Source organism: Nicotiana tabacum, chromosome 3, assembly GCF_000715075.1.
Source record: "Nicotiana tabacum cultivar K326 chromosome 3, ASM71507v2, whole genome shotgun sequence".
Lineage (NCBI taxonomy): Eukaryota > Viridiplantae > Streptophyta > Magnoliopsida > Solanales > Solanaceae > Nicotiana > Nicotiana tabacum.
The window spans coordinates 203,225,680-203,240,660 of NC_134082.1; positions in this window are offsets into that span (position 1 = coordinate 203,225,680).

The following is a 14,981-nucleotide window of genomic DNA, read 5'->3' on the forward strand; positions in this document are numbered from 1 at the left end:
CATATTTCATTATTTAAAAATTTATCTCAGGCTGGGGAGGCAATATCAAATTTTGTAAATCTCAAGGCAAGCAATACAAGTATGCGCAAATTATGCCGAGGTCGTACGACCCGATCCAACATAATATTTAAACTATGCACTGTTAGAGGGTCGAATGGTGTGAACCATAGATGCATCTATTACCCCACTCACGAATCAGACATGCAACACAGTCAAATATAAATAAAAGAATTACCACGCTACGAATCATACATGCGACGCGGGTACACATAGATACACACATTCAAACAGTCAATCTAGACTTCATCAGGGAACAATTACCCAAGGAAATGACAACATCTCTTTTAATAGTCAGGAATGTGATGTTTATCCCGTTAGAGATTTATTTATCAAGTTTGATATGATTTAAGCCTTTTAAATTGTCAATAAAATTACAAATACGGCAAGTAAAACATGTTTTGGGTCCTAGACTATACGGACTTAGTCATAATAATAGCTACGTACGGACTCTCGTCACCTCGTGCATACGTAGCCCCCACAAATAGGAGCACATATTTACTTATTTCACCAATGGAGTTAATTCCCTCTTACAAGGTTAGAAAGGAGACTTACCTAGCTCCGAAGTTCCATAACCGGCATTCAAAGCACTTCCGATGACTCAAATCGATGCACAACGCTCCAAAAACTAGCAATAATTATGCAAACCCATTAATATGTGCTCAAATACTCATTATAATCTAATTTATAACAATTTCTAACCCCGATCGAAAAGTTGATAAAAATCACCCTCGGGCCCACTTGCCCGGATTCCGAAATATTTTTGAAGATGAACTTTACCCATAACCTCACGAACTCAAATATATAATTTACTCTCAATTTCATGCCCAAATTCGTGTTAACAATCCGAAAATACAATTTTTAGGTTTTCCCAACAAAACCCCAAATTTCCACTAATTCCATGTTAAAATCTATACATAATCAATGTATTTAAATCATAATAGGTGGGGATAGCTTACCTTGCCATTGATGATGAAAACCCCCTCTTGAAACCCTTCAAGAATCGCCCAAGCCAAGAGAAAATGAAAGAAAATGGGTCAAATCCCGTCGTTAAAACAACTCACTACCCAGCACTACCCTTCTTGCGAACGCGGTAATACCCTCGCGTTCGCGAAGCACAACCTGCTTCATCCCCAAAATTTCATCTTCGCGTTCGCGGCACAATGATCGCGTTCGCGAAGGCCAGCTACCCAGACCCTTCGCGTTCACGTTACAGGCCTCGCATTCGCATAGGCCAATGACCTCAGGCCCAACTTCCCTCATCCCTTCTACGCGTTCGCGATTGAGCGTTCTTGTAGTCAACTCAACTAACCCCTTCGCGTTCAAGACCTCCACTTCGCGTTCGCGAAGGCCAAATCCAGCAGCCTTCAACCTTCCACTTCGCAAATGCGGAACTCCCTTCACGTTCGCGAAGAAGGAAACTAGATACAACAAACCAGCAACAACTTTTCATTCAAATTCAATCCGAAACCACCCCGAAACACACTCGAGGCCCTCGGGACCCCGTCCAATCACACAACCCAGTCCCATAACATCATACGAACCTTCTCGAGTGTGATGACCCAAAAGGTCATCATTTGTTTTAAAAGTCAATTCTGTGTTTCGAGGCCTTGAAAACCTCTTTTTATCTCACCTCAATTTGCGTGCATGGTCCGGGCATAAATCCGGAAAGCTTTTATGTGAAAATTTGAGGAAAATACTAATTTTACCTTTAAAATTGAATTTAAGTTGACATGGATCAACATTTTGGGTAAACGGACCTAGACCCGTGATTTGACTGTCCTGGAGGGTCCGTAGAAAAATATGGGACTTGGGTGTATGCCCGGAATTGAATTCCAAGGTCCCAAACCCAAGAAATGAATTTTTAAGAAATGTTTAACTGTAATTATAAGAGTTTTTAAAAATTTAAAGATGTTTGAATTTGATGGTATCAGCCCCGTATTTTAGTTTCGGAGCCTGATACAGGTCTTATATGGTATTTAAGTTGAGCCTGTAAAATTTGGCAAAAAACGGACTTCATATGACGTGAATCAGACTTTCGGTTGTAAAAATTTAAACTTAAGAGTCATTGAGATTTTTCTTTGATTTTAATGCTAAACTTGTAGTTCGAGGCGTTATTTTGGCGATTTGATCGCAGAAGCAAGTCCGTATGATGTTTTTAGGGTTGTGTGCATGTTTGGTTTGGAGCCCTGAGGGCTCGAGTGAGTTTCGGATAGGCCACGAGAGATTTTTACCCTTAGAAAAGTTGTAGGTTCTGCTGTATCTGGTGTGTGATGCATCATGCTTTGCGATCGCGTAGTCACTCTCGTGATCATGAAAGGGAAACTGGGACTGGGGGTGGATTTGTTCTACGTGAACGCGAAACCTGGATCGCGAATGCGGAGTATTGGGGGAAACTCTACACGAGCGCGACTTGAGGCACGCGAACGCATATAGTAAATTGGAGTCGGGCTGGTATTCATATTTTCATATTTTCAAAGTTAAAGAGCATTGAGGCAATTTTCAAGATGCAAGTTGTTCCCCAAAGTATTGGTATATGATTCTACACCTTTTTCTTTCGATTTCCCTTTGCATTTCATCAATCTTCATCCAAAAATTAGGGGTTTTATGGTAGAAATTGGGAATTTGGGTAAAGTTAGGGCTTTTTGAATAATTGGAATTTAGACCTCGTTTTGGGGTTAGATTTCTAAACTAATTGCATATTCAGACTCGTGGGTGAATGGACGATCGGATTTTGGTTCGAACCTCAAGTTTTGAACAAGCGGACCCGGGGTCGATTTTTGACTTTTTGGAAAAAAATGATAGAAAACTTGTGTCACACCTCATTTTTCACCGCGCCCGCGTAAAGGGCGCAGAGGGAGTTTTTCCAATTAAAGGACAATCGAAACGGGATTTTATTTAAAGATTCAAAGTCGCCACTTAGGAGATTTAGGGTGTCCCAAGTCACCGGTTGAATCCCGAATCGAGGAAAAGATTGACTCTGTATTACAGTTCGCGAACCAGAAATCCGGCTAAGGAATTCTGGTAACCCGGGAGAAGGTGTTAGGCATTCCCGAGTTCCGTGGTTCTAGCACGGTCGCTCAGCTGTCATATTCGACTTATTTATCTAATTTTAATACATGTTGAACCTATGTGCAAATTTTAACTTTTTACCGCTTTTATTATTATTATTATTTTAAAAGAGAATTGCAACGTTATTAAAACACGTTTTGAACCACGTCACATCAATGCACCCATGATTTTGGACACGTTTTAACATCGTTGAGATTTGGATTTGGGTCGCATAAATGCGCACTCGAGTTTAGGGAAGTAATGTTATTAAAGGCGCGCCTAAGGCGACTAGTGTATTATTATTTTGGGTAAAGCCGTGAAATGTTTCTAAACGGCCCATCCGAAATCTAAGTAATTTTACCAACACGTATAGAGGGCCCCGTAGCTTGTGTACTTTTGTTTGTCGAGGCTCGTCTCATTCATTATTTTTAAAGGAATTTGCAACGTCGTGGAAATGCATCTCGAACCACGTCACAATCAATGTACTCGTGATTAGCGACACATTTTGACTCCGTTGGGATTTGGATTTGGGTCACATAAATGTGCACCCGAATTTGAGAAGGTAATGTTATTTAAAGTACGTGCCTAGAGAGATTAACGCGTGGTTATTTTGGGAAAAAGGCCGTGAAGTTCGCTAAGCGGCTGATCCTGAGTTCTAAGTAATTAATACATACATTTGTGAGGGCCACGCAATCTATGCATTTTACTAGGTGAGACTCATCTCGTTTATTTTAAAAGGCAAACCTAAAAGCGACTATGATTTGCTATTTCTAATTGTCTCTAATAATAAAAGAAAAAGTCCTAATTAATTTGTTACTGGACCAAATGATAATTCTGCACCACAGTCTAGCCATCGGGCTCCGGGATAAGCCCAGCAAAGAGAAATTACATCCAAGTTTGTACCCCAGAGTTGGCCAGTCGCAGACCTTGGCCCAGGTCCAAGCGTGAAGGGAATTAAAACTGGACCTGGGCCCGCGTCAGAGGAGCTAAAGCTCAAACTGCCGGAAACAGGCCGCTGGGCCTTGATTTTTGTACCAAGCAAGCTTAATTCAATTAAAACGAATACTATTGAAGTTGCTTCAAGTTATTCCATGTGCCCTATATAATTTGTAACAAGTAAGAACAAGGTACACCTACTCAAATTAGCAAGCACTGGTCATTTTGATTTCAATTTTAAGCTTGGGTTATGCCTAACTAATGTATTACCACAATATTCCGAAGGCAATGGTGTGATTAACGACTGAGTTGAGCTATCAAACACACTTCACCAATTTAAGTGCCTATTCCCTGATCTTAAGCTCAAATAATTGGTGTCAGAACAAAAGTGCTGCACTTACTAAATCAATTACTAGGCCCGATTTTAACATTGTCATGATCTACATTCTGATTTCAAAGCCAATTTTAAGTTGTAATGAATAATTATCACCTGAATTCAAGATACACTACACTAAAACTACTATTCAGAATGAACAAATTCTAATTCAAATTTAACAGTCCAATATCATTCAAAGTCCAGATTATTACACATCAAACAATATACACACTAACTAACATTTATCTAGCCATCAGTGTACGACACATAGAGAACATGAGCATGCTGATCTCATTTCTATTTCAACAGCTACATCAAGGTAGTTTTGAGACGTGTACCTGGGATTTACAACAATGAAGAAGGAGCAGTCAGTAGTAGCAAACATCAGGCATAGCGGTAGATTTGGAGTTCAAACAACTATGAACACAACCAGTTCAGCCCAGAACACACCGCAGAAATAACACCCAGCACAAGCAGTCCAAAACCCAAGAGTGAAACCAGAAAATACCAAGCAATTCACAGACAGGAACAGAATGTATTCAGAAATGAGACCGGAGAGTAGCTTTTCTGATTTCTGCTCTTCAGATTCTCAAATAAAGACACTCAGAACCTCAATTAAATAGTAACAAACTGATTCTGATTTTCAGTAGTAAAGAAAACCTCACTTTTTCAGTATATAGCTCTCAACCTATTGAACTATTTAGGGTAAAAACTCAGCTTGTATTTCACTGTTAAACTCTGAATTTCTAATGTCAAAATCCAGCCTAGACTCTCTGAAAAAAACTGAAAGAAAACTGATTTTCCCTCCCCCCAAAAAACCAGCCCCTTTTTTGTCTTGAATGACCCTATTTATAACCCAAAAACAGGTATGTTATCTCTGCCTTGAAACCATCAGATTCTCACTGCCCATCCCCCTTTGAATCCTGTTACTTAATGTCTTCTTGTTTGAAGTTATTTTGTTCCCCACACTTGCATGCCTTGTTCCCTATTGTTTCAATCAAAACTATGGGCTATTATAGTATTCCTATTAACTCTCATACTATCATGTTATGTTCCCCATTGATATTAAACTAATGGTATCTATTATCCACTGAACAGACCCTTAAGTTAGTCCATTTGTAGACCTGTTAAATCCCAAAATTACCCCCTTAACCCCTGTGTATTACTGCCCTGCCCTAAACCTCTTAATCTGATGGTAGAACTCTGATCACTAAAGTACTACAATTATAACCAATTCACAACCAAATTCAAACAATGATTCAATCAGAATTGAAGCAGTATGAATCAAATTATTATCATGTTATTCTAACATTCAAGCATGTAAAACTAATCGACGACACTTATCCAATCGACTACACGAATTACAACACACACAATCAATAGCAAATAATCAGAATCGAATAGGCACACAGGTGATTCGAGTCGTATTGATAGAAACAGGGATTTATAATAAAACATAACTAGTCGATGGAGCTCATTCGAATCGATTATATAGTTTATTATATACTCGACCATGACCGGAAAAAGTTCGACCAAATAAAAGGTCTTTGAAGAAGGACAGAATCAATCGACAAAAAAAAATTTAAAAACTAATAAAACTACACTAAACAAATAAACAGCTATAAACAAACACAAAAATGGAACAAACAGGAAAGGAAAAATACCTCGAGAACTCGGAAACTGGACGACCCTGACTTGGACTCTGACTCGGACCTTTTTTGAGGTCGAGCGGACCTTAATCGAGTGTTCTCAACTGAGAACTCTTCGACTGAGGTCCACTGGACACCCAAATTTATTTTCTTCGGACAAACTCCAGCCTTTGATTTTCTAGGGTTCTTGGGGTTTGATTTGGGGTTCGAACGGTTTTAGCCTGATTCGAACCAAACCAAAGGTGGTTTGGTAACGAGGGAGGTATAGGGGCATCATGGTGTGAGTTTGGGGCTAGTTGGGGTAGTTCTACAGGCTGATTTGAGCAAAACGGATAAGGGATTCGTGGAGAGGGTGGTTAGGTGCTCTAGAGGTGTTAGTTTCATGGTCATCGGCGTTGTTGCTGCTGGGTTTACGGCGAAGGAATTTGGTGGCGGCTAGGGTTTCGAAGGTCGTCTCTGAGGGGTTTGAGAGAGACGATGGGGCGATGAGGGTTTGGTTTGGGGGCGTGGGGTAAGGAATTAAGGTTATATACGGGAGGGGGCGTTTGATCTTGGTCGTTGGATCAATCACGATCAACGGCCTAGATCATTTTACTAATAGAAAATGACATCGTTTGGCCATGCTACGAGACTGGGTCGACCCGGGGTTAAATGGACCGGGTTATGGAGGAAGCCTGAGACCGTTAGATCAAAACAAATCAATGGCTTGGATTTATTGGCCAGATACGACGTCGTTTGGATATATCTGGAGATGGACTAGACCGTTTGATCGTATGAGATTGACGGTCCAGATTCACAATGCCCAAATGATGTCGTTCTGGACTAGTCGCAGGTGGACTGGATTTGGGGCGGGTATGAGCTGTTTTTTTTTGGATTTGGGCTTGGCCAAATTGGCCCAACCGAATTTTCCTCCTCTTATTCTCTTTTCCTTTTCAATTGTCCCTTTTTTAAAAATCCTAATTAAATTATAAAATCGACAATTAACTAAAAAATATTAACTCTTAATAATAACTATCCCACGAAATTAAACATCAATAAAGATAAAATCACACAACTCCTAAGTACATATTTTTGTGATTTTCCCATTTTGTAAAACAAACTTGATTATTTAATTAATTCCTAAATTGTAAAATTAAATCCTAAATAAACATGCAACACATATTTTTGTATTTTTCTTAATTAAAGTAGAAATAAACATGCACAGACAAAAACACAAATAAATCACAAACAAACACAACACCATTTTATTTTGAATTTTTGGGAGTAGTTCTTGTAGGGCAAAAATCACGTGCTCACAACCTATAATTAGGCATTGGGTATGAATTCTTTAGCATTTATTGATGTTGTTAAATTAATTTGGGTTAGATACAAGTAAATTGAAGGCGAATTCTAAAGAGAAAGCGGTGTTTAAGGCTTGAGTTGGCCGTGAAAGTTCGAGGAAGTGTTTAACCTAACCTTAGCTTGAGGGAATAGGTATTGTGCCTTATTTGCTATGTGCTAGTATAATTTAGCATCTTGCCCATGACAAGGAAATACCAAGTTACTTGTGTAAGCACGTGATTTTTGCCCTATGAAAGAATTACTTCCAAAAATTCAAAATAAAACGATTTTTCTTGGTGCGCAATTTTGAGAATTTTTGTGACATTTTGGATAATTATTTATATTTGTCTGTGCATGTTTATTTGTTAAATTAATAAAAAAAATACAAAAATATGTCGCATTTGCATTTAGGATTTAATTCTACAATTAGGAATAATTAGGTTTGTTTTACAATAATGAAAATTACAAAAATATGCATCGTTTGCATTTTTAGCATTTAATGTCCAATTGTACAATTTTATGCTTAATTATTACTTAATTGTGTGTTAATTGTTATTGGGAGTTAATTTGCGCTTTTATAACTTAATTTAGTTCTATATGATAATTTAAGGATTTTTAGAATTTAGTTTTAGAAAAATCGGAATTGGGCTCTTCTTCAAATTCAAGCCACAGGCCCAAAAAATACCCAACCTTCCCCATGACCCGGTCCATCTCAACACGGGTTGACCCGGTCCGCCCCATAACCCCTCTTCATTTTTCATTTTTTCCCAAAAAAACAAAACAAAAACAAAAAAAACAAAAACCCTAAAATCCCATCCGCCCCCTCTCTTTCTCTCTTCTCCTTCACCATCCCAAACACCCCAAAAACCCTAGCCAACCATGGCTGCTGCCCCCCCACGGCGATACACACACACACGCACACACCTTCGAGCTCCATTTCGTCCAGCTTCCCCCGTCGTCGGACCACCCAAGTCGATCCCCCGTCCGCCATTAAAACCAAACGACCACCTTCGAACTCAGTCTCGACATCCATGGCAGAAAACGACCAACGTCCATGGTTGCTTCACCATTGTTGCTTCTGCTACGTCCAAACAAACCCCGCTGCCACTGCTTCATCTTCTTCGTCAAGCTCGAGCTTGAGCTCGACACACATGGCTACTGCTTCGTCTTCTCCGTCGTCGAGCTTGAGCTCGACACCCATGGCTGCTGCTTCATCTTCAGCTGCCTCGTCGAGCTCGAGCCTGAGCTCCCATGGCTGTTGGTCGTTGCGTCTTCAGCTTCACCTACTGCTTCTTTTGCTTCGTCTTCAACAACTCCAGCCACCGCCATTTTTGAGCTCCTTTCTGCTGCTTATGCTACGTCCAAACAAACCTCGTCGCCTTTGCTCCAAAACCAAGTTCCTTCTGTTGCGTTGCTGCTGCCTTAGCACGTCCAACATCTGCTTTGGCTGCGTTGCTGCATCGTCGTCGAGCATCTGGATTCAAAACCAATGACCCCCATCGTTCTGCTTCTAACTCCAGTCAACTAGTGCGTCGAGGTTCCGTTCGAATCCTGGCTTCAAACTAGTAGGTTTCCATTTTTCTTGTCTCTTAGTTTTCATTCAGTGAATTCATCTTCCGTTCCTTTTCTTCTTGTGTTTGTGTTCCAGTGGTGTGGTTCGAATTAGAACCCGGGTCTTTGTTTGTAGTAGAGATAATTTGTGTTCATTTTGTTTGAAGTTTGTTAGATTTTCGTCAAGTGATTTGATGTCGTCGAATTATAATGTTGTTAGATCTAATTTAAAGTTCAATTGATGCATTGAATTTAGTGATTTGAATCTATTTGCTTGTTAGGATCAGTTGTTATTTTCGCTAAATCTGAAAGTAGGATTGTTGTTAAAAAAATTGTGCAGTCAAAATAATTCATGTTTTTGTTGTTCATCATATGATTTCAGTTTGCATTTCGTTTCCGTTAATTGTGATTCATGTTGTTTCAGTTTACTTTTGTTGTTAATATTGTTGTCTCCTTGCTCATTCATTTTTGTCTAAGTTAACCAGGATTGGTTCCCAATATGGTTAACTTATTCCCATTAATTTGAAGCTGTATGATTCATTTGTGTTCATGAGATTTGTTGTTGAATTTGTTTAGAAATTGTTCATATTTGTTGTATTTTGGTTGGAATTGTTTAGGCGGATTGGTTATAGCTGATGGGGATAGATTGGTAAATTGTAGTACGTTCAGGGCTAAAATGGTAATTTCAGTAAGGTCGGAGGGGTATTTTTGGAATTGAACATTTGAACAATTATTTAATCTGAATGCTTTGTCCACTAGGCATTAACAATATTAAAATAATACATTGTGAGGGACAAAACATAAATTAGTGGGGATGTGATATAATTGTTTAATATAATGGGGGACAAGACATAATGTAGTGGGGGAATAATGTAATTGTTTAAGTTAAGCATGGGGGACAAGATATAATGGGTTGGGTTGATATATTTATTTAATGTAGTGGGGGACAAAACATGTGGGCATGGGGGACAAGGGTTTAAAATAAAGAAAACATTAAGTAGTGGGGACAAAACATGCAATTAGGGAATATTTCGGGTTAGTGGTTCAAGACGAGAGTCTTGCTATAAATAAGAGTCATTTTTGACATAGGAGGAGGAGAACTTAGAGTATTTGGGAGAGAACATTTTGAGGGGACTTGAACTTGAAGGATTTTTTGGGAAAACATTTTTGAGAGAGGAATACATTCTGAAAATCTGAAGAGAGTGTGATAGAGTTTAAAAGAGAAAACAAAAACAAATTGAGAAACGAATTTAGTTTCGGGTTTTAATACACGCGTGGGTTGTTGCTGTTTAGTTTGTTTACAAACTTTTGGGTTTGTTCTATTGGGTTGTTCGGTTTTTCTTCAAAGTTTTCTGGACCTTGAATCTGGGTCAAATTGCTGCTGTTGGGTTGCTGTTGTTGCTGTGTATTTACACTACTGCTGCTTCTACTGATCTTCATCTTCTTTCCTTGCTTTCCAAATACCAGGTACACAAACTGATACACTGGTTCATCTTGTAAGCCACTCGAAGCATGAATGCAAAAATGAGAAAAATTTGAAGTTGTAGTTTAATGTAGTCTTTTCTTTCTTTTACTGTCTGTATGTAGAATATTCTATGCGCTGCCCATGTAAACTCTTTATACGACTCACTTTCGAAACTTAACTATAATAACTCGAAAGTATGTAAATAAAGTAGGACCTTTTCTTCATTTACTTTAGAAAACGAAAAATAAAAAATGTAGTCATGCTAAGATTATCCTTTTAAAAATAATGAGACGAGCCTCGCCAAATAAAAAATGCAAATTGCGGGGCCCTCAATAATTGGTCATAATAAATACTTATAATTTGGGATGGATTCTTTAGTGAATTTCAATGTCTTCCCCAAAGATAATAACGCGTTAGACTCTTTAGACGCGATTTAATTAAATTACATTCTTAAACTCGGGTGCACATTTATGTGACCCAAATCCAAATCTTAGCGGAGTCGAAATATGTCTCTAATCACGGGTACATTGATTGTGACGTGGTTCGAGATGCGTGTCCATGACGTTGCAAATTCCTTTTAAAAAAATAAGAATGTGATGAGCCTCGCCGAATAAAAATACAAAATTACGGGGCCCTCAGTAAATATTTGCTTTAAAATTACTTAGATTCCGAGACGGGCCGTTTAGCAAATTTCACGGCCCTACCCAAAATAATGATACGCTAGTCGCTCTAGGCGCGTAATTTAATAATGTTAGCTTTTTAAACTCGGGTGCACATTTATGTGACCCAAATCCAAATCTCAACAAAGTTGAAATATGCCAACAACCACGGGTGCATTGATGTGACGTGGTTCGAGATGTGTTTCCACGATGTTGCAATTCTTGATAAAAATAATAATAATGACAAAAGCGGTTAAAAGTTAAAATTGGCACATAGGTTCAATATGTATTAAATCAGATAATCAAGCCGAATATGACAGTTGAGCGACCGTGCTAGAACCACAGAACTTGGGAATGCCTAACACCTTCTCCCAGGTTAACAGAATTCCTTATCCGAATTTTTGGTTCGCGGACTGTAATATGGAGTCATTCTTTTCCTCGATTCGGGATTAAATTGGTGAGTTGGGACACCCTAAATCTCCCAAGTGGCGACTCTGAAATAAACAAACAAATCCCGTTTCGATTGTCCTTTAATTGGAAAAACTCCTTCACCCCTCGCGGGAGCGGAAAAATGAGGTGTGACAGCTATGGCGACTCCACTGGGGAAGATAACCCAGAACCACTGGTTCAGGGTTAAGAATTCGAGCTTAGAATAATTGTTATTATTTGGCTTTATTTATTATCTGATTTTATTACATGTTTTAGCCTAAATGTGCAAAATGTTGCTCTTACCGCTTTGATATTACTTGGACTGTATATATAAACTGTGCCGAAACCCCTCTCTTCTCTCTCTTGAGGGGTGCACGCCGGTCGTGACTTCTTTCTGTTAGTGTCATATACCGAAATAGAATGAGGATTCGGAGGAGTTGCAAAACCGGATGGCCCTTTGGTTACCGGTGTCACACCTCCTTTTTCCGCCCCGCAGAGGCTGCTAAGGAGTTTTCTCCAATTAAAGGACAGTCGAAACGGAATTTGTTTGTTTGTTTGTTTCAAAGTCGCCACCTGGGAATTTTATGGCGTCCCAAGTCACCAGTTTTAATCCCGAATCGAGGAGAATATGACTGTTTGTCATTCTGCGAACCAGAAATCCGAGTAAGGAATTCTGTTAATTCGGGAGAAGGTGTTAGGCATTCCCGAATTCCGTGGTTCTAGCACGGTCGCTTAACCATTTTTTGTACTTGGCCTTAATTATCTTGATTTACTAAATACATTTTTTTGTTGTTATATGATTTTGTTATCGCCTTAGATTGTTCATAATTTTAGACCCTTAAACGAATCACGCGTACGTATATTCGTGTTATATATATAATTTTTTTTAAAAAATATGAAGAATCGTGTCACGCATACGTGTACATGATAAGATTGATAATATTATTTTTGCATATTTTTATTATATAAAAACTTATGTTCGAAATTGTGCTTAAAAATAAAGTTATGAACATCGTCACTCTTGTATGATTAAATAGTGAACTGCACATCTCTGGTTTAATTTAACATCCTCCGAAGAACCTCTTTTATTAAAAGCTTGCTCGAAGTTGCGCAAACGCATAATCCGAATTGCCTTTAGAAGTATAATCAGGTCACGCGAACGCATCCCTAATTACACAAAACATTCTTTATAAATTCTCTACAAATTTTTATTATGTCCATTTATATGAAAGTCATGGGAAATCACCGATTTGGACGTCTCCAATTTTTTTTAAAAGAAAATTCAAAATTTATTATGTGTTGACCGCAAGTTTTATTCATATGAATTATATACCTCAAAACTATTCAAATTTTAAAGAATTAGTGATAAAAAAAACGTGTAACTAAAACTACCATTTTTATCATGAATACAATATTTGTATACCCAAAAAGCGAATTGCATGCAAAACTAGGAAAAGAATTAATTTGATAAACAAACTAATAGTTTTCGAAGAAATTATATCTAAAGTGAACTCTATTTTTGTACATCTTTGACTTAGATGTGGCGATTCGTATTCGCAAATCCCACCTCCTTCTCATCTACTTGTTTTTAGTCCAAAGTTATAATTATTCGGTTAATTTGCTTGCGATGATATATATAAAATCAAACCAATTTTTATTCTCGGCCTATGCAAGCCATTTACAGTCACTAAAGACACACTTTGTAAGAATCATTGACATTATTTTTTATATACTATTTTTAAGAAGTGAATTAAAATAAAAAGACCCTTTGTTGATAAGAAAGAGAATTATTCTACAAGTTGATTTGATAAAATAACATTACATATAACATAGTTATACATCTGAACCATTTCATAATATTCCAACATCGTGACGGATTATATCAACTCACCTTTCACCTATGGTTATGCACATAACCGTTATCATGCCATATATGAACAACATACAACTTACATCAATCTAACTTTAAATAAAATCGGACTTTTTGACAAGATATGCTAGTAATGTAGTATCTTGATATTTCCATTCTATTCTATACTTAGCCAACAATATCACAAGATTTAATTAATGGCCAACTTTTCTGCCATGTTCCCTGTCTTGACAATTCAAACATAACTATACTTAATGAAATTCTGAAATAGATAACATTATTACAACGCTTATACGAACTTCAAAAGGGAATGATTAACTAATAGTCATCATGTCAAGCATACTACTATATTAACCAACTGAAACAAAACTGAAATTTAAACTAATAGACTTAAACGAGTAGAAGACATAATTATAATTCCAAACTTCATTTATTTGGCAATGTTGAAGCTTTCCACAACATGAGTCTAAAGATATATACCTGGAAATGAGGGTAAAAGAGGCAAATTTTCAGCAGTAGCAGCAACAACAAAATCAGCAGAAAATGCCAATGTTTCAACAGATTTGAGCAAAACAACAAGACTCGTGAAACCAGACGAACAGTAACAGAAATTTAAGAAAAATTCCAGATTTAAACCAAACAATATCAACAAACAAACCCGGACAGCTTCAAGAAAACAATGTTTCAGTTTTTCTTTCTTTCTTCTCTATCTGTCTCAGATTTGTTTCCCTCTATCTGATTCTCTTTTTCTGTTTCTTTCTATGTCTATTTTTCTGTTTTTTTTCTATATTTTTCAGATTCAAATGCAGATTTCCTTTCTTTCTTTTGTTTCTGTTCAGTTGTTCTCTTTCTATCTCTTTTTCTCTTTCTCTCTATCTGGTTCCCCCCCCCCCCAAAATCAGTCCCTAAACTCCCTTCTTATACAAGTCTGCCCCCTTTAACAGCCTACTGTCTGGACCCCTTTTCTCTTTTAAAAATCAGAAAATCTCCACTCAAATAACACTAAGGCTGATTTTTTAATAAATCAGCCACTAAAGATACTTTTTCCCTTATTTTCAGCACTCCCAATTCCCTTTGTCTCCCATTATCCTATTAGATTATAGCCATTAACATTCCAATATTAGCACATTAATACTATCATATTACTCTCACTGTTTCATTCCCAACAGTACCCCTGAAAATCCCTCAAACTACATCTTCTACCAACAGCAGCCAGTTTTTTGGATTAAATCTTAACTGAAAATACAACTTTCTAACCCAATTATATCTAACCAACATTCGTAAAACTGAATTCAAACCCAACATCACATAGAACTCAACAGCACAATTTAAACTGAATTTGAAATCAGCATGAATGCAGGGGCATTGTCAGTATATTGACAATGCCCTGAAACTTACTGCCCAGAAACCAACATACATAACATCCATTTGATGAACTTACTGATTTGCAAACAAGCATGATTTAATTGACGAGTACTAATCAACTGACTATCTACAATGATTGTCAACAAACAGTCTATAAGTAGATAAACAGGTTATTTCAATCAACATTATCAGAAACAAGATTTTATAATATAACTAATCGATGAACTTAATCGAGTTGATTACACACATTGTA